General features: G+C 40.1%; 1 protein-coding gene across 4 annotated transcripts in view; it reads left to right on the forward strand.

Annotated features, from left to right (window-relative positions):
• The window catches only part of OTUD5 (OTU deubiquitinase 5), a 1,783,333-nt gene that overhangs the window by 1,715,628 nt on the left and 42,184 nt on the right, over positions 1–25,521 (forward strand). The window lies entirely within an intron of this gene.

Here is a 25,521-nt window from a genome sequence, read left to right on the forward strand (position 1 = left end):
GCCCTGGATTCAGCACTAGTTCAGAAAGGTGGGAAACAATATATATTTTTTTCAGAAAATAGAGCAGATACAATCAAAACAACACTTTACCCAATTAACCAGTTAAAAAGCTCAAAACTATTCAAAGATGGCTGCCGTTCTATAAGCACTGCACTACTTCAGCTCTTCAAATACCTGAGAAAAAAATCAACCCTGTGGAGTTATACTTATTAAACATACTAATTGACAGTAATTACTAATCTACCAGAAGTCACTTTTGGTTCTGAGAAAGAAAAATCGGAAAAAAATACTTAGTAATAGCAGGATTGGATCTGATTGTCAGGTTGACTCTGAACAGAGCACCGAACAAAGGACTGACTTATCTCACTTCTGTAACTTTTCCTTGGGAAATAAATCTACTTGCAGAAGTTCGAAATGTCAAAAGAGGACAAAAATATGGAAACTACAACTACCAAAACTAAGTTGTCAGCTTTGCAATCGCCGGAGAAAGAATCTTTATTTAAGAGACAGAAAACTATTAAACAGCAAGAGACTGCAAAAACAGGGGCAACAACAAAACCTGATCAACAGGTCACAATGGAAGAAATCAAATCAGCATTGCTACCTATACAGGATGCCTTAAAAGAGCTAACAGCTCAAACGCTTACATTTAGTGACACATGCAACCGGATTCCCGAAAGAATGGAGAAAGCAGAAACTAGAATAACTGCAAATGAAGACAACATATAATAATGCTTACTAAAAGAACAGAGACACATGGGGCAGACATTCAAACGATGCAAAACAAAATTCTGGACTTGGAAGCAAGATCCAGACGCAACAATATAATAATCAGAGGGATCCCAGAATCTATTCAGTATAATGATCTGATCACTTCCATTACACAAATATTCGAAATACTGCTCAAGGACTCTGAGGATGTTAAACAGATGGTCATAGAAAGGGCGCATAGAGCATACAGAGAATCTCAAGCTTCAAATATACCCAGACCTGTTTATGTTAAAATATTGAACTACCAAGATGTGAGCAAAATACTGTTAACTATAAAAAAAACTGGTGGATCTATAATGTGGCAAAATAATAAAATCTCCATAGCACTGGATTTACCAACACAAATAAGGCAATCTAGACAAATGCTGGCTCCATATTGTAAGTTTCTGATTGACAAAAATATCAGATTTCAAATGAAATATCCCAATAACTTAATTTTTACTGTTGATGGCATTAAATACTCTGTAAGCACAAAAAAAGAAGCAAGACCTACTTTTTTGAAGCTTTTTAAGGCTCTGCCATCTTCGGAAATGTGAACAGTCCATCTAGGCTTTCTGCAACGTCAGGGAGAATGGGATTCTTCATTTACGACAATTTGAGGCTTTAAAATCCTTTGTCTGTTCTGTTTCTTGTAGCAGGCCTGGAGATTCATCTTCTTATCTTCTGATCTCGTAGTTCCAGTTTCAACACGAAGTTCCCACGAAGTTTTATGGCTGTAGCGAGCGCTAGTAACCCACGAGGCAACAGGAAATGCATTGGAGGAAGCAGAGGGACCGTTTTTAGTGTGGCGCAGCTAGGAGGTCCGTTCGCGAATTGGGTCCCCCGTCGCGAGCGCGAAGGAAAGGATTTAGACTGCCTTAACACTTTTAATAGCTGGGAAGAAAGAAGAACTGCTGGAGAGGCAAAACGAGACCTTTTGGACTTATTTAGAAGGAAAAGGACTGTAAGATATTGGGTGAAGTCAGAGTGATGCAGGTAAACGCTGTGGGAATGCATTGAGTATTAGAGAAGGTGATTGTAATGTGTAGTGGCAGAATAAGGTACTGTGGTTTTTTTATATATATATTTTTTTCTCTCTTTCTGTCTCCCTTTTCTTTTATCTCTTTCCTTTGTTTCTTTTAGATAGGTGTATAATTTCCAAATGAAAAATGGTACAAAAATGGTTAGATTAACAGATTAAAACAATGTGCAGATAACAATAAAAGAACATAAAAGAAGATGTTTCTAAATGTGTAATTTAAGGCATTTTCCTTCTTTCTTCTCCTTTCTGCTGTGCTCCCTTTATGCTTTTTTAACCCTTTTGTTCCTCTCTCTTTTACATATGGTTACCACAAGTGAAAGTGCCATTATAGTTTTATTTTTACCTGCATTGATTTTCAATATTAACATGTTAGTATGTAAGTTTGTATGGGAGGAACAAAGCAGATTAAAGTAGTTAGATCATTTAATCGAGTAGATGCAGGGTGTTGGGAAATGTTAAATAACTATGTGCTTTCTATGTCAACTAATATTTAATTCTGTATAGAACAACAAATCAAAACGTTATATGCTATTGCTGAATATAAAGCTGGAGTGAACTAAAGTACATTAGAATTTCACGGTACAATTAGTTTATTTGTATATCCAAAAATATGTTCAGAGCTGTAGTTACTTATAGTAGTGTTTAGTAGGGAATGTCAGAATTAGGCTTTGTAGACGTAGAAGTAGTTGTTGTAGGTTTTTTGCATGGGGTTTTATTGTTAAATAATAGAATTAGTAGGTTAGTTACTCAGATGGTTTCCAGTAATGTGAAAAACCTATGTTCATCCTGGTCCAGAGGAATAGTGGATAGGCACTGGGTAGGGATGGGATAGCAGTTTTGCTTCCAAACAATTGACGATATGCTAACTTATGTTACTCTAAGGTTGCTTAAAAAGATTAGACATCGATGTACATTTCTAAGGAGCTTTAAATGTGGATAATAGAATCTTGGAATGGCAAAGGACTCCAGAACATGAAAAAAGAAAGCTGTTTTTTCATTTGTTTCTCAAATCATCAGCAGGTTGTATTTTATTACAAGAAACGCATATGACTAATGACCAGTGGGAGTCAGTGAAAGATAAGAAATGGGTTAGGAAGATTGTGACGGCGGAAGGAACAACGAATAGTGCAGGGGTGGCAATAATAATTAAGAATCACTTTCAGGGAGATATTTTGGATGTGAAAATGGATCAGGAGGGTAGATGGTATTTGGTGCTTCTCACATCCAAATGTTGTGATAAACCTATAGTACTAATTTGTGTATATGCCCCTAATGTTAATCAGCATAATTTTATAACTTCAATTTATTCCATTTTACAGTCATATAATAATTGCTATATAGTGATGGGAGGGGACTGGAACTCTTATCAAGATCCGCAATTAGACAAGTTGGGTGCTTCTAAAGCGTTCAATAAACAGGCAATGGTAGCATTGAAGGAATTGAAAATTGATTTCAAACTGTATGACCCTTCTAAACACAAACACTCACAAGGAAAAGCAGAGAATTTTACTTTTTACTCAACCTGCCATAAAATGAGGTCGAAAATTGACTTTTTCTTAATTTCAGAGGTACTGATCTCAGCCGACCCTAGTGTTTCTAATCAAGTCAGACAACTCTCAGACCATTCAAAGATAACTTTAACCTTAAACAGCAATAATATGAATACTAAGAGGCTTCGAGGGTATAATTGGTCCTTGAACCCATATTTACTAACCAAGGAGGATATCTTAATGGAAGTCAAGGAGATTCTTAAACAGTTATTATACAATATTTCCCAAAATAGACACCCAATAGATATAGAATGGGCTACAACTAAAACTCAGCTAAGAGGACTATTTATCCAAAAAGCTACATATTATAAAAAATTGCAAAATAAGACTCAATTGGATTTAGAAACCAAAATTCAATTATTGGACCAAGATTTGATGAGGAACTATAATGAACAGACCGAAACGGAGCTATTAAGATGTCAGAAAGAACTGTTTTTACTTCATAATAGAAAATTGTCACTTTATGAACAAAGAAATTTAGTAAAATATGCAAATCATATTCAAACCCCCTCGAAAGCCTTAGCTCGTATCATTAACCAGACGAAATCAACACGATTAATTACTGAAATACACTATAACAATACTACATATACTGACAAGGCAGATATCATGAAGACCTTTGAAAAAAATTTTTATCAGATTTACGGCGAGCAGCAGACACTCTTGCAAGATAAAGACAGGAAAGATTTTCTACAGAAAATCACTTTCCCTAATATTGATAAGGACTTCCATAGAGATTTAATCAAACCAATTGCAGTTGAGGAGGTGCTAGAGACAATCAAGAAACTAAAGCCTCACAAAGCCCCAGGGCCAGATGGTTTGACCTCGGAATTCTACAAATCTTTTAGTGAGATTCTGAGTAATGTATTGTCACAGACTTTCAATTATATCATTCTAAATAGAATTAATTATCCTCATTTTAATGCCTCAAGGACAGTTCTGATATTGAAGGAGAAAGGTGATTCCAAAAATCCTGATAATTACAGGCCCATATCACTTTTGAATATCGACATGAAAATCATGACATCCATTCTGGCGAGTAGACTGAAAAAGGTAATAAATCTAATAATATCAGAGGAACAGGCGGGGTTTATGGATGGGAGATAGACCACGGACAATAACTTAACACTTCATACCTTAATCTCTTATGCGAAATATAAAAACCTGAATTTGTACACCCTAATAATTGATGCCCAGAAAGCATTTGATAGGGTTAATTTGGTTTATTTATTTGATATATTACCATATTTTAATATACCGCAGGAGTTTATCTCAACGTTAAGGATACTATACAATAATGCATACACAAATTTATTTATAAGTCACGAATGCTCGAATAGGATACAAATCAAAAATGGTACCCGACAGGGTTGCCCATTATCTCCCATCTTATTTAATCTGTACTTGGAGCCCTTATTTTTACACCTTAATAGGGTTGCCACCTTTCTACTGTGCCATTTCCTGACAAACAAGCCCCGCCCCATGCACAATCAAGCCACACCCATTCATTTTAATAGCCACACCCCTTTACTCCACCCTTCAGCATAAGTCTTTAATATCACATACAGTTACCAATAAGTAGAAAAATGTGCGACGAGTCAAAAAGTAAATAAAAAAACTTTATTTAGCAATACTTCAAAAGGTTCACTACATACAACATTACATCACACACAAGCATGGGAAAACTAAGCCCAAGTCTCATATCACAGGTAGTACTAAAATGGAAATACAATTAGATATTAAAAACACCAGTTCATTCAAAGCAGTACATTAAGGGTTCACCACACACAATAGTAAAAGAAAAGCAACTGTTTAAAGTATCTTCAGTTTTGCTAGAAATCATTGCTTATACTTGAAGCTGTATTTGGCATTTGATCTAGCAGCCTCAAGTAATGGCTGGTTATTTCTCACAAATGAATAAAATTGCGAACAACTCATGTTAAAGTTTAGCTTGACCTGCAACTCGGCCTTCACAAGTGACACAAGCATTCTATTTCTTACATCAGTCCACGCATTCCCCATAAGTGAAAAACCCTTTCCACAAAGCTATTGCTGGGGATTGAAAGAGCAAACTGCACCAGTCTGTAAAGTGGCTTGCAGTCTGGAGCTTTCCTAAAAACAGTCACCCAGCGATCACTTACAGATGCCTCTGTCATCTGTAACAGGGCTGACAATGCAGCAGTTAAAGTACAGTAGTCTGAGTAAAGTGCTTCAATGTCCACATCCAATTTGAAGAGGTCTGCAACTGTACGCAGTTCTGGCCAAGTTACAGAATGTTGGAGGCTGAGGACCTGCATAGCTTTAAAGGGACTATTATCATAGTCAAACCACTTCTGTAGGTAACAAAGTGCTTTACTGTAAAAATCACAGAAGGTCCTACAGACCTGCTGTGCGACAGCTGGAGTAAAGTGCTGTAAGGCAGATGAAACTTTAGTACCAAAGAACTGGTCATCTAGCCTTCTCTGCAACTCATCTTTTAGACTTTTCATCATGGTGTACAACTCTGGAGCAGAGAGAGTGTTACTTTCAAGTTTTGCTATAGACTTGTGGAATACCTGCAGGATGTAGTGCATGAAATGTATGTAGCACTCTGCCTCAGACACATCCCCACTGATGCCATCCTCATCGGCCTCCACAAATTGCCAGATAAGGGTGACGGTCCTCAGGCCCTTGACTAATAAAATAACTTTTAATAGCAGGCCAACATTCTACCAGCCTTGCCACAGCTGGGAACAAAGACAGCCACCTTGTTACAACATGTTGCATTATTTCCTTAAAGTCCTGGTTTAGGAAAGAATAGAAGCCTTTCAACAGTGCCATTTTTTAGCAGATGCTGAAAACTCACTATGTATTTTCAAAACCAGAGTCTCCACATCAAACTTTGCAAGGGCCTTGCTTGCATGCTTGGCACAGTTATGTATTACATGGCATAAACAGTTTGCTGCAATGATGTGAGGCACCTCCGATTTCAAACTTTTAAAAACAGACCTGTGCTTTCCATAATTGACTGAGGCATTGTCTGCAGCATAGCTAGCAATGTTTTGTACTTTGAGTCCTTTATGCACAGGGATGTCCTTTATTCTAGTAAAGATACATTCAGAACTTTCGTTATGATCCTCATAGAAATCAAGGAGTTTCTGTTGTGTGCCATGGGTGTGAGTAAAGTACTGAATAACTAAAGGGAACATTTTTCTGTTCCCTTTATTGGATGCATCTGATCCCACTGAGAAATAGGAATTGCCAAGTTCCTGCAGAAGGAGCTCCTCTGAATGAGGTGCAAGAACATTCATGACAATACTCTCAGATTTTGTCTTCCCACAGGTGAATTTCGAAGCCAAAGTAGAATCAGGGAAGACTATCGGTGCCAGCTTACCTCCACAATCTATGGATACATATGAGTGACCATGTTTCACTCCATGATAGACTGCTGTCACTTCAGCTGCAGTGACTTTGGAAGCTTCACTGGTTACACTCGTGGCTGAATAAACTTGGTCATTACGAGGTTCTGCCTCTGGAGCTGAAGGCTTTGATGATGTTTGTCTGACTTCTGATGGCTTTTCAATGCCTTTTCCCCATCCCATTTTACAGTGAAAGTTGTTCCACAGGATGTGCACTTTGCCATGGCATCTGCATTTGGAACAGGTCGCACCCATGAGTAGCTTTGCTCCACACCTTATTATAACTGCAGAAAAACTCTTAGGAGGCGCTTTCAGCCTCTTCTTGATGATCCATTGACCTTTTCCTGAACATGATTCCTGTAGGATCCTTGCTCAACACTACAATAAACCAAAACGGCTATTAATAGAAAATCAAAACACTTGTGACCAACACCAGTGCCTGGTGGGGCCTGTGTCAGTCAGTAGCCACTAGCCAGAGTTCACATTCACATGTGAATCTCCAGACTTTCACACCCTAGTAATACCAAGTTGGTATAGGGAAAAAAATGAGACTCCTCATGAAAATTACAGTGAAGGTAAAGCAATGAAAGGCAGAAGCAACTCCTGTCTGAGGGACTTGCAGCTGTTACACATGAACCTGGTGTGACAGCAGAATATGCACAGAAGGCATTCTGTGTGTAAATCACATGGGTCAGACACTACAGCAATGCACCAAATTAAGACCCTCTACTTTTATGTAGAACCTAGTGCAAACGTTATCCAGCTGAGTCTGAACACAGCAAGAAAGTTCAGGCATACTGTGGACTGACAAAATACACCCTAGAAAGACACCCTAGGAAGAAACACAGGTCAAGGTAAACATCACGGTGATGACAGACTAGAAAGACAGATCTACAGTCCAAGCATCTTATACAAATCATGTAATCATATATTCACTGTAACATCAAATGAGCTAAGCTTTGGTATAGACGGTATACCCTAGAAAACACAGATAAAAGGTAAACAGTTGTGATGACAAACTAGACAAAAAAGCTACATTTAAGCCTCACTATTACTACGAAGACTGTACACCCTAGAAAGACACCCTAGGAAGAAACACAGGTCAAGGTAAACATCACGGTGATGACAGACTAGAAAGACAGATCTACAGTCCAAGCATCTTATACAAATCATGAAGTCATTATACATTCACTGCAACCAAGTCCAAAACCAGATTAGAAACTGTTCTAGTTAATCACATGTTGAACATCTAGATAGTTACACACATCTTGTCACCATCAATGAATGAGAGAGTGCCAGCACAGCTAGTGAATTAATATAAATTTAATATTTAAAAAATTCACTAGTAGCTGTGCTGGCAATATTTCATTCCCCTTGTCACACTAATCTTTGAAAGTCTACCTTAATTCCAAAGAATCCATTAAAAAATCCACTTACCTCCAGAAAAATCAGCAGCAGGGCTACTAAAACAAGCTCTCAGCAGCAGAACAGAACAGGCAGCTAAAGGGCCAGCAAGCAGGGGAACACACCACCACCCAGTCCACAGCACTTCTCCTCCAGCAAGCAAGGCAAGCAGCAGGGCTAAGGCAATCCTTCCAGGCAGCAGGGCTTCCAGGCAGGGCTTCCAGGCAGGGCTTCCAGGCAGGGCTTCCAAGCAGGCAGGGCTTCCAAGCAGGCAGGGCTTCCAGGCAGGCAGGGCTTCCAGGCAGCAGGCAATCCACTGAAGACGATGTCCAAGGCTCCAAGCAAGAATTTCAGATCTTAAGCAGCACCCTTTGTACTACAAAAGTAAAAGGTAAAAACTTATGCTGAAGCACCGCTTTATATTCTTAAATTTTCGCGGGCTTTGCAGGGCTTTTACTACTAACTCTACGTGTTGATTGGCTGCTTGCTGCACGAGCCTCGTCTGCAGCAAGCAGCCAATCAACGAGAGTCCAAGACGGGTCACGGGAATGTTTTTTTTTTTTAATGCAGCTGCGAGCCTGACGCTATTTCCGGACTCCGATTACAAGAACCGGAGTGCCCTACTGATTTCCGGGCACTCCGGAAAAAAAACGGAGGGGTGGCAACGCTACACCTTAAGCAAAATGTCTTTTATAATTCTCCAGTACTGTATGGGATAAAGGTTAGGATGGTTGCCTTCGCAGATGATTTAAACATGTATTGTACTACACCTGTTTCCGATACTGAAAAAATATTAGCTGCAATAGAAAGCTTTGAGAGAATTTCCAACTACAAGCTAAATTTTAAAAAATCTAAAATATTCCCATTAAAGACACCCACACCCTTTTCAATGCTACCATTGATAGGACAAGTAATGACGGAAGAAAGGATAAAATATCTGGGGATTGCATTCTCAACTGAAAATAGAGATTTTTTTATAAACAACGTAAAGTCAACTACAGATCAAATAACATTGGATCTAGAAAGATGGAGTAAATTGAAGTTACCAATGATGGCAAGAGCAGCAATTATAAGAATGAATGTTCTTCCCAGAATGTTACATATTTTTAGAGCTGCACAACTCAGAATTACGAAAACATTCTTTAAACAGCTTCATATAGGATTGGGGAGATTTCTTTGGGAACCCAGGAAGACGAGAATATCATATGAAAAATTGATGGCTCCAAAAAATAAGGGGGGGCTGGAGTTACCGGATTTTGAAATTTACTATTTAGTGATTCAGGCCAACAGGATTTTAAAGACGTCTTACTTCGACAGTGATAGTAGAAAATGGACACCCAAATGGGTGCTCCTAACGTATAAGCATATAAGTGAAGTGGGAGTCAATGTTAAAGCATTACCCTTTCTGAATAATCGAACAATGAGTAAATATAAGTTAATGGAGCACATCAAGAGCTATGTAACGGCAATTCAAACTCTTTTTGCTTCCTTAAACTTACTACAATATATGATGGTTTTCCAACCGTTTCATGGAAACCCAAACTTAACAATTGGTAGTCAATTGATAGATCTAAAGAAATTCCCCTTAATTAAGGAGTTAACTGTACTCGATTTATATCCTTTTCTAGGAGTAGCAGTACATGATATTTTAAGAGAAATGGAACTTCCTATTTCCTATTTAATTATTGTAAGACAGCTAAAAGACTTGGTAATAAACTATTTTAATAACTTTGAAATGAAAGGGGAGGACTTAATCACTTCTCGTAATCTGTGGGAAGCGTTGTTGCAGGATAGAAAATATATAACCGCAGCATATAAATTGATAAAAGAGAGGAAGTACAACAATTATATTCTTTTATCGAGTTACTGGAGGGAGAAATTGATATTGTCAGATGACAATAAGATATTGGAGGCATTTAGTTTAACATTAAAGTCCGTATCCCTTCAAAAATTGGTATTTACGCAGCTGATGATATTTAACAACGCATACTATACTCGTCTCACTCTTCACAAATTTGATGCGAAGAATTCACCCAAATGCCCACAATGCTTAGATCAGACAGCGGATTTGCTTCACATGTTCTGGAGTTGTAAATGCATTTATAAATTGTGGAATTCACTAAAATTGCAGTTACAAAAAATGGGCTACCAAAACTCAACACTCTCTTGGGAGTTTATGATTCTTCATATTCCCCCGGAGAATTTAGATAAATCAAAAAGGATTGTAATTATGAATATTTGCTTATTAATGAAATTATATATAGCCAAGAATTGGTTGAACCCAGCCCAGACATCGTGGGAAAATTTCAGATTGTTGGCAATAAAACACATCTTAGCGCATAAACTGTTAATTAGTGACCATAAGAAACATATCAACAATATAAAAATATGGGAGCAAATTTTTAATATTGTGTTGGCTTATAGGTTCCTGTCCACTTTTTCTCGGGACCCAGAGTACAGTGTAAAATCAATCTTAGACTAGATAGAGGAGGTAGAGAAAATACAGATTGTTGGCTTTGATTTGTTAATGTTGTTTTTTTTTCCTTTTGATTGTTAGTGCTGTACCTATGATTAATACATGAGGTTGACATATAATGTGAAGTTAACCAATGGAAGCATTTTGTATATATTGTACATAGTGTGTGAATTTGTAATATGGTTGTGAAAAACAATAAAAAATGATTATTGAAAAAAAAAAAAAAAGCTCAAAATTGAGCCCTGTTCCAGCAGTCTTCAATCAGACAACTTCTAACTGCAGACTCCTGCCACTAGGGTACAGAGAAAACTTCTCCAAAAAAAGATGGCCTGGATCAGTGCACAAGTTATAAAAACAAAGCTAGATCCAGCAGGCCTGAATCTAGTCTATGTTACAGCAAACAAGGCGTACCGATTTCATAAAGAAACGGTTCAAGTAAGCATATGCAATAAGCCTTTAACCAGAAATTCCCAGCTCAGAAGGGCAGAATCTAGCCTCTCCTCCCACAAGAGTGCAGACCACAAACTTTCTTAATGTAAAATAACTGGCCTGAAGCCCAAGTCCTTAACCCAGAACTAATACACTTTTAGAATAACAGACACTGAGCCTTCAATCAGCAGTTCCCAAGTTAAAAGGATGTACGCTACCTGTCCTGACACAACAGTGCAGACCACAAACCTTCTTAATGTAAAACAACTGTTTGAAGCCCTAGTGCTTAAACCAAAGGCCTTAGAATACCAGTTACAATTTAATGAGGCTACTAACAAGCCGTAATAAAGGCAGTAGAATCATTTCAATTGAGTACTTTTAAGAAGAGGCAAAAGCAAAATAAGGTAATAAAGTAGCAAGAAACACAAATGCAGTAAAGCAGATGAAGTGGATTTTTTTTTTTGTAGGGGGAGGAAACAGAGCAGATTAAGATATTATAGGGGAATGTCCTTCCCAAGTGCTCTCTCTGCACACAGCAGAGGAGATGGGACTGGTAGGAGTATCTGAAATCAAAATATGATCTCCCTGTACTTACTTGAGTGAGCAAATGAGATGGGTCCAGGAGGAGTGTGCAAAAACAGATTTACAGCAGGGGCGGGCAATTCCAAAGCCACCAAGATTAACACCACAACAGGAAACTGGGGGGGAGGGGACTAACTGCAGATAGACAGAGACACACAATATTTACTGAATCAAATCTTAAATAAGTGCAGAGAAAAGTATATTTAAATCAGCTTGTGTCCAGTTGATATATACAGACAAGTCGCAGTAGCCAGCAACTCCGATTAAAATGATTACTAGAAATGTAACCAACACAGATTTTAATGCAAGCAGAATTCCCCAGGCTAACACTAACACAGGAATTTCAAAGCAGTCTAACAACTTTCAATGAGCCCAGATGGCTACACTTTTTCACACTTCAGGCAACTAACTGTAGATAGACAGAGAGAGACAATATTTACTGAATCAAAGACTCACAATATTTACTGAATCAAATCTTAAATAAGTGCAGAGAAAAGTATACTTAAATCAGCTTATGTCCAGTTGATATATGCAGAAAGTCTCAGTAACCAGCAACTAGAGGCCTATGCTTCTCCTCCATTAAGATTCATGTGTCTGCTGTCTCAGCTCATTATAATACTAAGCCACCTCTGTTTTCTCATACTCTCATCAAACAGTTTCTGGGAGGGGCTAACAACTTAAGGCCCCCTAGGATAGCACCCACCCCTGCCTGAGACCTTAACTTTGTACTGGAAAAGCTCACGCTTCCCCCTTTTGAACCTGCTGCTTCAGCAGAGTTAAAATTCCTCTCTTGGAAAACAGTCTTGCTTTTAGCTATAACTTCAGCAAGAAGAGTGTCTGAGTTACAGGCTAATGGCTGTGGAACCCTTCATTATTTTCCATGCTGACAGAGTTTCCCTCAGGACTAACCCGTCCTTTATGCCTAAGGTGGTGTCCAGTGTGGCTCTAAACCAATCCATCCATTTGCCAACCTTCTTCTCTAATCCGCAGAATGAAGGGGAAAGGATCCTGCACTCCTTGAACGTGCACAAACAGCTCAGGTTCTACCTTGACTGGACTAAACCTTTCTGAAAGTCTGACCAGCTACTAGTCAGCTTTGCTACAGTGGCAGAGGGCAAGGCCATTTCAAAACAAACCATTTCCAAATGGATAGCACACTGCATCTTTATCTGCTACAAGCACCATGGAAAACATACCCCACAGTGGATTAGACCACATTCCACTAGGGCTACTTCCATCTCTACAGCATTTCTGATGGGAGTCCCTTCTGGAAGCTGCAGCCTGGAATTCTGTACACACCTTCACCAAGCATTACCACTTGCCTATTTTTTTCTAAATCCAGAGCTGGATTTGCTACAGCAGTCTTACAAGGCCTGCTAGCCAGCCCCAACACTTCTTGACTACCTCCACCCTTCCTCAGCTTTGAGAATCAACTCGTGTGATGACCGCAACAGTGAAACATGAAGAACACAGTACAGTTGTGTACACTTACCATAAATGTAGATGTTCGAGTGTATTCACTGTTGCAGTCCTGGTTTCCCTCCCTCCAGCCCCCTGGCTTTCTCTATCCTTTCTAAGTCACCTCTCTGTCCATTTTTACTGGCAGTGGCATTTACTTTTTATAGTGGTGTTCCCCACCATATACTGGCTTCCTATTTGGGGGATCCTGACATTTGGGGCAAGAAAAACTGATGTAATGGTGTCAGCTGCCTGTTTTATACCCCTGACAACCTGACGTCATGGAAGAAGCGACAGCATCCGACGCAGAAATCCCAAGACTCTGATATTCGGGCCGACTGAGAGCTACCTGCAGGCAGATAACCCAAGTGTGATGACTGCAACAGTGAATATACTCGAACATCTACATTTATGGTAAGTGCACACAACTGTACTTTTTATTTTCCTTTCTAGGTCCTCCTGATACATCCTCACTGATGTTCATCGTGTTTCACTGTTGCAGTCATGACTGTAGGGTTCTCCCCTGCCGGCAGGCAGCCCTCGGTCGGCCAGAATCCCAAAGTCTGGGTCCGGCATCGGCTGTTCAACCATGCTCCCTGACGTCAGAGTGCCAGGAGTATAAAGTTGACAGCCGACGCCATCTTCTCCAGTCTTTCTTGCCGTGCGGTGATAGCAGTTCGCAAGTGCCGGTCGGTTGACTCCTGACTAATTTTTCTATATACTTCGGTCTGAAGACTTTTTTCTCCACTCAAAGCTAAGTACCCCATTGGGGAAACTTTTTTCTTGCTCCACTCCGATGTCAGAAAAAGTTAATAATTGTATTTCATGTGGGAAGCAAATACCTCATAAGGATTTTCATTCTTACTGTATTCCTTGCTTAGGCCCTGACCACGACATAGCTAGTTGTCGGTTTTGTGCTAGATTCAATCAACGTACAATTAAGTGAAGGTACGATTTTGCTTTTCATTACTTTGGTAGGCGCTTTAACTACAAAATGTCATCGGATACGGTTCCGGCTACCGGAGTTCACAAACGTCGCAAGGATAAAGACAGACCTCCGAGGTCCAAATCTGATGATAGCGCACATGCGGAGCCAGCTTCAGGTTCGGCCGTCGTCAGTGAGGCGCTTTTCCAGCCCCTGTCGTCGGCCATTTCAGAACCGACGGCCGAAACGGACTCTCATGAGGAGCCAACCAGGCTTTTAAATATTTCTGTTGCAGGACCTTCGGACAATGCTCCTTTGGATGGGTCTGGAGCCGCTGTGCAGGTACCGGCTTCCGAAGGGATTTTCAGGCCTACTCAGCTTCTAGTAAAGACAAAGGCAAAGACTCCTTCTAAACCAAAGACTTCAACACAGCCCTCTTCTGAACCGGCTCCCAAGTCACAGAAACAGTTACTCAAAATGGCGGAGGATTTACTTACTATGATTAGAGGTTCACATCCCCCTCCAGACAAAAGGCCAAGGCAGGACGTTTATTATGATTCCTCTGATCAGGCTTCTGTTTCCTCAGTTTCTTCTTCTGATCAGGAATATTCTTTCCCTCCTTATGAGGATTCTGATGCTGAATAATCCATTCCTTCAGCTTCTCCTACTGAGGATTTCTCTTTTGGGGAAACTTTGCATGAAATGAGCGAACATTTCCACTGGGGAGGGACAGGAGTATTCGGAATCCAAGAAAAGACTGAGGGATTTTCTTCTTCTTCCCCAACATAGACCCCTGGCTATTCCTCCTGTTTGGGATATTGTGGATGATGCCTTTTCGGAGGCTAACTTAACCCCTGACTCTTTTCTTCCTGCTCCTGTTAAGCCTGATAGATATTACAGGGTTCCTCATTCCCATCAGTTTTTATACAAGAACCCCACTGCTGACCCTGAAACCATTTCTCAGGGTCCTAAGGGAGTTAAGGCCGCTTCTGCCAAAAATCCCATTCCTACTGAAAAGGATTCTCGATCCTTAGAAAGATGGGGCAAAAATGTGTACACTTCTGCTACTTTGTCCATTAGGGCTTTAAAGTGTCAGTTTCATATGCTTAAATACCAACAATTTCTCTTGTCTGTCTTAAAACAAAAGTTTACTTCCATTTCTGCTTGTGCAGATGATAAGGAATTACATGACTTATTGCATGCCACTGAACAGGTTGGGAAGCATGGTTTACACTGTGGATTTGATGCCTTGGAGGCTTCTTGTAGGGCTGCGGCCTCTGGCACAGTCGTTAGAAGACATGCATGGCTAAAGGAACAAAATTTACCTGAACAAGTAAAGGCTAAATTATTGGATGCTCCTGTTCAGCATAATGTTTTGTTTGGATCTAAAGCTGAAGAGGTGATTAAAAAGATGGAGGATAAGGCGAAATCCATGCAAACAGTTAAAGATTTTTTACAAGTACAGCCACCTAAATTTAGCAGGAATTGGCCTTCAAAAAATTGGTCCTTTCCCTCTTCAGACAGGCCTCAGAGGGGTAGATATAGACGCTCCAGAGGGAGGCCTCAAACACAAGCTGCTTCTAGACCAAGACAGTGGACTGCTTCCACCCCTAGGGGAGGAGAGGACAGGTCACAATTTCAAAGGAAACAAACTCAATGACTCCCTGTGTTGGGCTACAGGAACGTCTTGCCTGGAAGCCCCTCTCGGAGGAAAACTCTCTCTTTTTTATCAAAATTGGACTCAAATAACCCAAGACAAATGGGTTTTGGATGCGATTTTAAGAGGTTACAAATTCCATTTTCATACCTTGCCAAGGCCAAGCGGATGGCCAGACCTTCCAAAATATCAATGGACGGAGGCCTTAAACCAGGTGGAAGCTCTTTTGGCAATGAATGCCATAGAACTGGTTCCTCTTTCAGAGATGGGAAAAGGTTTTTACTCAAGGCTCTTTCTAGTCCCAAGGAAGCAAAACTCATGGAGACCCATTCTGGATCTGTCGGTCTTGAACACCTTTCTAGAGATTCCAAAATTCAAGATGCTTACTCTACAGCAGCTACTTCCAATGCTGTCCAAAGATGCATGGATGGTAACTTTGGATTTAGAGAGGCATATTTACACATTCCCATCAGGCAGGATTGCAGAAAATACCTCAGGTTCAAGGCCAGATCGAGGCACTTTCAATTCTCTGCGCTGCCCTTTGGATTGTCTACTGCGCCCAGGATCTTCACCAAATGCCTGACTCCAGTAGTAGCTTACTGCAGACTCAAGGGAATTCAAATTTACCCTTATTTGGATGATTGTCTGATTCAGGCAGACAGCAAGGATGTCTTACTCCAGCATCTAGAATTTGTACAGAACCTCCTCAAGTTCCTGGGAGTCTCTGTAAACATAAAAAAGTCAAATTTGACACTATCACAACAGATAACTTTTCTGGGTGCACTTCTAAACACTACAACCCAGATGGCATTTCTGACATCCGAAAAACAATTACAGCTGGCTTCAACTTTCAAAACCTTGGCAACTCTAACTCAACTATCTGCAAGGAAATTCCTGCAGGCTTTGGGTTACATGGCCTCCTGCATCCTTCTCGTACCATATGCAAGACTACACATGAGGAAAATACAGTGGTACCTAAAAGTGTATGGTCTCAGCATTGCCACAGTTTAGACATACTGATCTCCATCCTTCCTTGCCTTCAAAAGGAATTTCTTTGGTGGTCCAGGGCTTGTGCACTAAACAAAGGGAAACCCTTTCTTCTGCCTCCTGCCACTCAGATTCTAACCACGGACGCCTCGGATTATGCTTGGGGAGCCCATTTTCAGGGCAATTGTCTGCAGGATCTTTGGACAAAGGATCAGAAGCACCTGCATATCAACTTAAAGGAAATGTTAGCCGTTCAGAAAGCTTTATTGGCCTTCAGGAATCCTTTACAACCAGGACAACTACTAATATGGACAGACAACACCACAGTTATGTGGTAACATAAACAAGCAAGGGGGATCTCATTCCTACCCCCTATGCAGACTAGCCATGGATCTATGGAACACAGCTCTAGCTTACAATATGGATCTTCAAGCTCAGTTTCTACCAGAGAAACAAAACCTCCTGGCAGACAGTCTGAGCAGAAACCTTTCAGATCCACACAAGTGGATGCTGGACACCAAAATATTCAGGATGATAACAGCAGTCTGGGGATGTCCTCACATAGACCTCTTTGCATCCCATCTCAATCATCAACTACAGAATTTTTGCACCAGGACTTTCCACAGAGAAGCGTGGAAAGTGGATGCCCTGTCATTCAGTTGGAGGAACCTCTCGGGATATGCCTTTCCGCCACTTCCTCTTTTTCCACAGGTTTTATTGAAGATAAAACAGGACAAGCCCAAGATGATAATCTTGCTGGCTCCAAATTGGCCTCGGCAGTTTTGGTATCCAACTCTAAAAAACCTATGTCTGGAGCCCCCTTGGGTTTTACCTCCGTCTCCAAACCTTCTGTCCCAGCATCAGGGTCAGGTTCTACGCTCTCATGTCAGAACTCTCAGCCTAGCGGCCATGTTAATCCAGGGCCTTTGATTTCTTCTTTACTGCCCAAGCAGGTTATGGATGTCATTTTAGAAGCCAGACGTCCTAGCACTAGAAAATCTTATGCAGGAAAATGGAAAAGATTTTGTTCCTGGATGCAGGCTCAGGATTCTGATCCTCTTCTTCCTAACATTACTTTAATTTTACTTTATTTGCCAGATCTCTTACATAAGGGTCTCTCTTTTTCTTCCATTAAGATACATGCCTCTGCTATTTCTGCTCATTATAATACGGACTCTCCCATCTTTTCCCACCAGCTCATGAGACAGTTTCTCAGAGGAACTAAGAACTTAAGACCTCCTAGATCTCCTCCCATTCCTGCTTGGGATCTCAACTATGTTTTGGAAAAACTACACTTGCCAACCTTTTTCCCCTCTCCTCAAAATAAAGGGGAAAGGATCTTACATTCCTTGGATGTACACAGACAACTACGTTTTTACCTGAACAGAACCAAGGACATCAGAAAATAAGAACAATTGTTTGTTTCTTATGCTTCAAGTTCCCAAGGTAAAGCCATTTCAAAACAGACCATTTCTAAATGGATTGCTCATGGAATCAGATTTTGTTATTCTCACCATGGAAAGCAAATCCCAGGAGTATACGGACTCATTCCACCAGAGCTGCTGCCACTTCTGCGGCCTTCCTCAGGGGAGTTCCTACCAAGGACATTTTGGAAGCTGCAACTTGGAGTTCAGTGAATACTTTTTCTAAGCACTACAATCTACCTCTCTACTCTAAGTCTAGGGCAGGCTTTGCCTCTGCAGTCTTGCAGGGCCTTTTAGCTGCCCCTTCCTCTTTATGACCACCTCCCTTTCTTTCAGCTTTGGGATTCTACCCTACAGTCATGACTGCAACAGTGAAACACGATGAACATAGTACAGTTGTGTACACCTACCATAAATGTAGATGTTCGAGTGTCTTCACTGTTGCAGTCGGGGTTTCCCTCCCTCCTGTCCCCTCTTATTTTTACTTTTGTGTATTTCCTTTTTTCACCATTCTTCTGAGGTGTATTTGCAAAGGTTATGGGACCTTTTTCATTTTGGGACTCCTGACATCTGGGGCAAGAAAAATTGGAGAAGATGGCGTCGGCTGTCAGCTTTATACTCCTGGCGCTCTGACATCAGGGAACATGGTTGAACAGCCGACGCCGGACCCAGACTTTGGGATTCTGGCTGACTGAGGGCTGCCTGCTGGCAGGGGAGAACCCTACAGTCATGACTGCAATAGTGAAGACACTCGAACATCTACATTTATGGTAGGTGTACACAACTGTACTTTGCAAATTTAAGTTCAAGTTCTCTCCAGCAAATAAATAAATCTTGCTGAAAGCATTTTTGGTGAGTTATAAGTAAATGTTCATAGGTTCATAGGTAGGTACTAGGCTGTCCTTCCAAGGGCCTACGTAAGCCTAGCCAACAAGATTCCCTGGCATACACCACCCAAGAAAGTTATTTTCCTGTTCCACTGTCGAACAGACACACAGAAGTGATCCCCGGGCAGTATTTCCTATTTCCCATCCACTCATCAAGATTTTTCTGGAAGAGTGCTAATGAAGAACTTTGCTCGAAATAGATGGGTAGCCTGTTCCAGAGTATGAGAAGTCTCTGGGACAGGAATCTATCCCTCCAGCATGTCCTGTTTATTGTGGTGACAAGGTTTAGGTCCTTAGAGCATGTAGCTCGGAGGGATAGGGATTTCTTTAGATGTAGCATGTCCAACAGCTCTGGGTTTGACATAGCTTTATATGTTAGGCAGAGATCACCTTGGAGTAGGCAATATGCTACGGAGTAAAGCTGGAGTTTTTTGAGACTGTCAGTGTAGGGCATCTGTTTGAGGCCAGTAATCCTCTTTGTGAGGTACTTCTGTGGCCTTTCCAGCTGCTGCAGATGTCTTGTGAGGTACATTCCAAAAGGGGCATTGTACTCTATCTAATGATTGTTGAGTAGAGGGGAACAATGACCTCTTTTTTCCTGGACGAGAACCCTTTTATGATGGTGTGCCACATAGAAGGACTTCCTGACTACTGTGGCAAGGCGAGACTACTGTCCACCTGGGTCCCAAGGTCTGTTATCACACATTCAGTGTTAAGTAGATTGCTGCCTGTGTGGTAGTTCATGGGTACAGTTTTTACCAAAGGGGATGACACTGCACTTTTTGGCATTGAGCTTGAGGCCATGGCTGTGACAACAGGCATCTGTCTCAGCGAGGCTCTTCTGTAGGATATCCACATCATTTGGGGACTTGACTATGGCTCCTAGTTTGCAGTCATCTGCGAACTTCATTAGCCAGAGGCCTTCTGTGTTAGCCTGTACTTCAGAGAAGTAGATACCAAACAGGAGAGGTCCCAAGACAGAACCCTGTGGTACTCCACTTGTCACTGCTTTGAGGTCAGATTTGGAGTCCGCAACTTTTACAGTGTGGGTTCTGTCACTGAGCTAGTTGGCAACCCATCTTGTGACGTAGGGATTTATACCTAGTTTAGTGAGTTTAGCTATAATTCCAGAATGGGGGATGGTGTTGAAAGCCATGGCGAGGTCATGATAGGCTGTGTGAACCACCTTACCCTCATTTACGGCTTTGGTGGCTGCCGCAAAGAAGTTGATCAGGTTCAGGAGGCATGATCTGCCTTTCACAAACCCGAACTGAGTGGGATCCAGAGTTTGGATGTTATTACTGGCATGTAATATGAAATGTAAGCATAATCCTCCTGTCTTGCCACCAACTCTTTACTACTACATATCTGCCATTGTTTTTCATGTTCTGTTACTATTAGAGCTCCTCTAGCAGTCTGTATTACTCTCCATTTCCCTTCTCATTGATATTCTGCTGAATATCCACCCTGAAACCCTTTTTGTCAAATACATTTGTTCATTAATATCTAAATGCGTCTCCTGTAACATTGCTGTTTGCACCCTACATAATGTAATGCATTACTGTATGAGTTTTGTCTACAGCTGTAAGGCCATATATATTCCACGATAATATGAACAGAATTGCCATTGTAATAGAAAACTATTACTTCCAGCTGAAGTACATGGCCGTTGTTTTGAATGTGTATTTCCAGTGTTTAGCTTATATGCACACACTGTCAGTGTTTGGCAGAATAATCTGTTATGCAAGTGCGTCTCATCTCCATTTGAACCTATGTCATATTTTTCAAGACTTTTTGCTTCAGTAAAAGCACTGCAACTACAACAAATTTCAGACCCCCCCCCAGCACACACACACACACACACAATCATCTTAACTTATGACTACACAAAACGAAGTAGATTTTCAAAAAATGAAGTTTGCCCATCCTGGTAGGAACAGTAGCCCAAAATTAATGGCTGCACCACAGGCATTACCTTCTCTAACATTACGTATACCCATATTCTAAAATGAAGTATACCCATGCTAAAATCCATGTTACAGACTGTTTGTACTTGCACTTCTTGCCGTCTGCTCTTTTCTTGATCATTACTTATCTCTGTTCTCCTCCCAGCTGTGAAGAACAGCTTAGATGCTTTCATAAAACATTAACTGTTAGCCCTAAAGAAATACACTGACTACATTTAAATAAATAAACGTGTATATGTTACAGCAAATATATTAAAAATTTAACGTTGCTGGGAAAGCAACAACTTGTATGTCTTCTTCTCTTCCCATAGTTTCAAAAGCCATTTATTTTTCACTGAACTGCTTGCCAGTGTAACTTTAAATGTTAATTAAATTGTACCTCATACATTTCACTCAGGACAGTGTTCAGCGATCTCATAATTGCTAACATCCGTAGACAGCTGCTGGTAATGAAGAAGACAAAAGGGCAACAGTTTTGCAGATACATGATAGAATTTTTGTAAAATTCATTCAGAGCACACCGTTCAGACTAGTATGTTCCATTGCTTGCACCCATAGACTTAGTCTTCCACAGAGAGCATTTGCTAATGGAAAAAATAGATAATGACTCTGCAACTCAATAAATTTATAATTTTCCATGTCTTTCATTTCTTTTTCAAATTTGCCCCCCCCCCCCCAAAGAAAAAAACCCTTGTCTGCAGCTTAAAACCAATGAGATTAATCTAGACATCCATCCCTTTAAAACCAGGGGAGGTCATTGTCTTAATTCTACACACACACACACACACACACATATATATATATATATATATATATATATATATATATATATATATATGGAGCGCTACAGAATCCTGAAAGCCCAAAATCCTGAAGACCAAAATCCCAAAATTTCAAAATCCTGAAAATTCAAAATACTGAAAACTTAAAATCCTGAAAACACACAGGATACAAACACTTACTATATTCCACTACAAGTACATACAGAAACATATTACTCTTCAATTATATGCGGGGGCAAGCCCTGCACCCTATGGGGCTGCTTACACACCCTACTACTTAAATATATCAACTCGAGATTGCACTTCACCACACTAAGTGCAATCTTGGAGTTGATATATATAAGTAGCGAATGTGGGCGCAGCCCCCATGTGAAGTGCAGACTTGCCCTCTGCTTATACTTGCAAAACAGTAATATAGTTTGTGTTTTATTTCTTTTTGCGTGTACTTGTGCTGGAATAAGTATCCTGTGTGTTTTCAGGATTTTGTGTTTTCAGTATTTTGAGTTTTCAGGATTTTAATTTCGGATTTTGGTCTCAGGATTTTGGGCTTCAGGATTTTGAGCTTTCAGGATTCTGTAGCGCTCCTATATATATATATATATATATATATATATATATATATATATATATATATATACTTTTACATCTCCCAGCCCAGCAGCCCAAGATCACAACATTATATTAACTTTAATTAATGAAAAATGAAGCTGCTGTGTAGGTGCCAAATGAAACCAGTAACATCAAAAGCACACCCAGCCCATTGAGCCAAAAAAACTCTCATTACTTTTACTGCTTTTGTTTCAAATGTAAAGATCTCCTCAGAAATTAAACACTTTCCAACTAAACATTATTTAAATAATCAAATAAGCACATGACTTCCCATGGCAACCCATAGTGTTATGAAAGGAGGCAGCTGCAACCAGTGTAGGAGGTACATTGACACATCTTGAAAGGGATACATTTTTCCCCTAGTATTACCAGATTTTCCCTGTTGTCCTACGGCTATTGGTGGGACCAAATCAGTTTAGTGCATTGCAGTGTGCACATCCTGCAGTGCTTATTATATTGATAAAATGGGAGTGGGGGTATTTCCTCTATAAACATTTTGTATTGACATTCATGAAGAAACAGCTCAACTGGATATCCCTTTAGAGGAAATACTTTTGAGAAGGTCAGAGAGACTGGCCAACAAGCAACAATCTAACTTTTGTAAGTTTGGGTACTCCCACCATCATCCCTATTCCCAGGGGGATGAAGAAGAAACGGAACGATAAAAGAAGGCGTATGAATTAGAATCAACAATGGTAACTGGTGATTTATTCACCCAGAAGCTCACTACTATGCCTTCAGGCACTATAAACATTATTTTTTTTTGGATGTCACATTTACAATTTTACTGACATGGTGATAGGCCCTGAGCACCATAGTTTGTTTTTGAATGGGTTTAATTTTATCCCCTCCACTAGGGCAAAGGTGGATGACTCTCCTCGATTTAAAATTGTTCACCAGAAAGCTTAATTTTCAAGTACTGTTTTGGGTGGAAGTTAGTGGTAGCACCCCTGACAAGTTTAAGAAGAAACATACAGCAAATTCCCCTTTACACCCAGTTATCAATCTTTTTGAGAAGCAGTGTGAACAAGTATACACACTGTTGCAAAACAATACAAACAAATATTTTACCCTTTTGGTTAAAGAAAAGCAGCTTCTCCAACAATTTACCCACAATTACAATATTAGATGCATAAACTGGACAAAGGTGGGTGCCTAGTTATTATGGATAGTGCTGACTACTATGGGTATATATTACATCTTCTGCATGATGATTGTGTGTACAGTGCTGTTTGCACAAATTAAATCAGTACAGTCTTCGGGGTCATTAAAGTGGCACTGGACGAGCTGCTGTTATTCATTAAAATTTCACAAGGCTTATACGACTTCCTTAGAGTGGATTTTCCTATTATTCCAAAGATTTTTGGCATTCCCAAAATCCACCCCTATCCATCTGACCCCCCCCCCTTTTATGTCCAATTGTAGCTGCTAGTGGGTCAGTTACAGAGTCTCTGGCCAAGTTTATACACCAAAAATTGAAAACCTGTTTGTTTCCTTCCCACACATTGCAAGAGACTCATGGGACCTTCTGGATAAACTGAAGGGAATACCAGCAAAAGATGAATCCCTTTTGGTTACTTGTGATATACAAAGTTTATTTACAGTAATACCCCATGACCTTGGGTTGGAGTGGTTCAGAGAGTTTGTAAAGCGATTTGGCTTACCTTCTGAAACAGATTTTGAATTGGTTAGTGAGTTCATGGACTTGGTGTTAAACAACTTTCTGAAAGGGTGACTTTTACAAGCAGACTGGCTGTGGGGGCCACATGCGCACCCATATTTGCAATTGCTGTCTTATTAAAATGTGAATTAGAATCATTTTTAAACTCCCCCTTTTTTCCAAGTGTGCTGGCTACTTCAGATATCTCAATGATCTACTTATCATTTTGGGAAGGAAGTGTCGATGAACTTGAAGAATTCATACTACAGCTACAAGCCAGCATCTCCTTTTTAAAGTTCACATATTCCTTTGAACATAACCAGATTCGTTATCTTGCCATTGACATCAGAAAATGAGTTAATGAAGAATTCACTACCAGGATTTACAAGAAATCCACTTATTGTAACACATTTCTTTTTTTTACCAGTTTATCAGAATCTCTCAGTTGACCTTGGGTAACTTAGTGCGTCTTGAACAATTCAACATTCTAAGATCCATGTTTTTGGACCATGGCTACCCCCCCCCCCACCACTTCTGGATTCAATCAGAAGTGAGATATGGGCAGAAAGCAATACTAAATATGCCCCCATCATCAAGAAAGGCCTGAATCAGCTCAAGAAAGAGAATCAAACAGGTTTTACTGGCCAAACCAGTATGGTCCTGCATTACACTTTGGATGTCAAGGACATTGAAAAGATTTTGCAGAAGAACTGGTTCATGCGACAGTGCGGTGAAAGCATCAGTTTTTTTTTACACCACCATCATTTACCTATAAAAATAAATGCGACATAAAATCCCTTCTTGAGAAACCTATTGATCATCACAAGGGATTTTTATCTACCAGGAAATGTGGGCATTGTCATCTGTGTCCTTTCATAAACACTTGTTACAATTGCACCCTTTTAAGTAGATTTGATTCTTCTGTGCATGATGGCACTTAATTGCTTTTCTGAAAGAGTTATTTACCTGGCTACATGTGCATTTTGTCCCGCTTTCTATGTTGGAAAAAATGTGAACATTTTGAACAAGCATATCTATCAACATGTGTAGAGTATCCAGTGTAAGGACAGTGAAAGTGCACAGGCCAGGCATTCTGTTTGTGACAAATTCACCAAGTTTACATTTCTAGTTCTTGAACTAATACAAAATTCTCCTTATGTAGGGGACTGGCAGAACAAACTGCTTCACCGGGAAATGACATGGCAGCTTAAGCTGGATGCTACCAACTTTCCCGGTTTAAATGACAGTATTTCTATCAGCAGTGAACTAAAAAGGAGAGCCAGCTGGTTTGTAATTGTGTTTTGGTTCAGGTTTTAAAAGTTTTGACTTATTTTTAGTGTTACTTTATTTTTTCTGTTTCACACTGATTTCGGCTACAACATGTTGTGATTGGTTTACATGGGAGGTGTGTCTTCTACACTTAAGTTTTAATATGGCTTCCACAAGCAGTACATACATTGTTCTGATATCTTAGTGTTAGACGAAAGAGTTAAATTGTGGATCTTTTTAACCTACTTTTGGTAGTAAACATATT

This window comes from Protopterus annectens, chromosome 8.part0 (genome assembly GCF_019279795.1).
Source record: "Protopterus annectens isolate FY-2018-M chromosome 8.part0, PAN1.0, whole genome shotgun sequence".
Classification (NCBI taxonomy): Eukaryota; Metazoa; Chordata; order Ceratodontiformes; family Protopteridae; genus Protopterus; species Protopterus annectens.